The following is a 2737-nucleotide window of genomic DNA, read 5'->3' as shown; positions in this document are numbered from 1 at the left end:
AAGGAAGGAAGGAAAGAAAGAAAGAGAAAGAAAGAAAGAAAGAAAGAAAGAAAGAAAGAAAGAAAGAAAGAAAGAAAGAAAGAAAGAAAGAAAGAAAGAAAGAAAGAAATACAAAGGACCTACAATTAATTATAGTTTCCGATATTTAAATTTTTAACTATCTCATTTAATCCTTACAGCAGCCTCATAAGACACATAGGTTATCATTTACCCACTTGACAGATGCGGAAACTGAGGTTTGAAAATAGTAGAGGGGACCAGGTATCAAATCTGCTTTGATTGATTCCAGAGACTACTCTCTATGCTCTCCCTGTAGGTCTAGTAGAGTACTTAACAAAAGGTAAAGTTCTAGTAATTAGTTGATTAGTTGTGGTTATGTGTACCACCCCAAACCTTTATGTCTAGGAAATCTCAAGCATCGCTTATTCTTACAAGTATTTTTTGAGTGCTTACTATGTGTCAGTCTTCTTCAGGAAGAATAATTATTATAGAAAAATACATACGATCTGAGATCCCCCCAGTACCCCCTCAAAAAAAAATGGAAAAGATGAATATAACTCGTAAAACATGGATATAACTTAAAACAAAACAAATCATGTACGTGAATTGGAAAATTCTCTAGTGCTGGCTAATATTTAAAGTATTTAGAACAGTGTCAGGGATATAGTAGACACACAACAAATACTAGACTTTGCTGTTATGATAATGATAATTATTTTGCTGTTATAATATCATTATACTACTTTATCATCATCATCATCATCATCATCATCATCATCAGCAGCATCATCATCATTACTACTACTACAGAAAGAGTTGTAAAAGCTTTATTAGAACAAGCGCCACAATTTAGGGGCTGCGTTTGTTTAGCTCAGTATAACCTCAGGGCCTGGCACACTACTGGTACATGTTAAACCCTCAATAAAAAAATTTGCTGCAATTCATGCATGATATATTTATATAGCAAGCTGTAGATCAATGTGTATAAGATTAATTTTTAACGGTAATTTAGTGGTGAAGTGTTTAGGGATGATGTTTACCAATCTCTACAACTTCCTTTGAAATGCATGAAAAAAATAAAAGATGGATTGATGAAGAGGAATTGGCATAGATGTTTGAACAGTTTCATGAAAAAGCAAATAAGGCAAGAAGTTAATAATAGAAATTAGGTGGTAGTTACAAGAGTTTTACTGTACAATTCTTGAAACTTTTTTGTAAGAATAAAAAAAGCTGTGTGTGTGTGTGTGTGTGTGTGTGTGTGTGTGTGTGTGTGTGTATAGTAAGCATGGAAGAGAACTTACAGGGTTTCTCAGAAGGAGTGTTTGTGGCATTCCAAGTGGAACAACATTCTATCATGTGGGACTCTCTAGGGCATTGCAGAGTTGTTAACATTTGAACACTACTCCCTCAAGAACCATGGAGCTCTCCAATCCTTGTGACAACCAAAAATGCTCTCACACATTTATAAATGCCTAAATGTTGAGAACCAGATCCATATAAAGCTGGTAAAAATGATTACTTCTTTGTAGTTTCATTTAAGAGGGAGATGGGGGGAGGGAATATTATTTTTAATGTAATTACATTAAATTACATACATTTTAATTACATAATTACATAAATTAATTTTAAAATAAACTTTTTTTAAACAAATCTGCAAAAAAAAAAATAATTGTCTGGAAGAATATGCATCATATTATTAACAATAGTTAGAAGTGGCAGCAGGGCCGTGGAGAGAAAGGAGTCTTTAACTTTTTACTTTACACATTTTTATTGTTTTTATTTTTTATGAGAGTGAATTGTTTTGGGACAACGTAATTTAAAGATCAATCTGCAAAAGTAAAAAGTAAGGTGAAACATTTACAGAGGGAAAAAATAGTGAGCTGCAGTAGATTTTTTCTTCTTTGGCCTATTCTGTACTAAGAATATAATACTTTCATAATAAGAAAACTACACTAAACTTTAGTTAAAAAGAAAAAGTAATCTTTTGAAAAAGAATATTAAAATTAATAGAAATAATGCATGTAAGTAAATATTTACTAAGCAGACAGACACTTTTGGTTCTTTACCATATTTATTTGAAATTGTCTGCACAGGAAGTTATTCACTGGTACTTTTTCACCAGAAAGAGAATAGTTTGGCTCACAGCTTCCATTCTTGTTACTAGGATGATTGAAGCCTCAGTGATGTGCTTGCTGAGACTGGGCCATCTTTGGGAATTATCATTGCGGATGCTGCCACTTAGTGGTGAAATATGTTGACTATTTATTGTTAAAATATGTAATTTGGACAAGGGACTTAGGCAAGTTTTAGGCCCGTGTCTGCATGATTCATTTATTCATTTTACAAACATTTCCTGAGTCCCTAACCTAATAGAACACTGATGGGGACAGGGAGGATTCGAAGAAGTATGAGGAACAGGCCCTGCCCTAAAAATGCTTGCAGTCTTGTTCAAGAGACAAGGACACATTTGAGAATTTCCATGAAACCAGGGTGCAATATTGAGTGTCATAAAACCATAGAATTTCACATTTATAGAGTTGTCCTATTCAAATCCATGAAATGGTTAATGCCAAACATGGAATTAAGAACTTACAATCAGAACAGATCACTGATTAAGGGTTGGAGTGCTTTCTGAGGTTCCAGCCTGGGAGACTGGGAGAATAAGAGCACTATCAACAGATGCACAGAAATTAAAACAGGGAGATGATTTAGGCATTAAGATGATGAGATCTGTTTT

Source organism: Pteropus vampyrus, unplaced genomic scaffold (genome assembly GCF_000151845.1).
Source record: "Pteropus vampyrus isolate Shadow unplaced genomic scaffold, Pvam_2.0 Scaffold16, whole genome shotgun sequence".
Taxonomy (NCBI): Eukaryota; Metazoa; Chordata; class Mammalia; order Chiroptera; family Pteropodidae; genus Pteropus; species Pteropus vampyrus.
Note: the sequence above shows the minus strand (reverse complement) of the source record.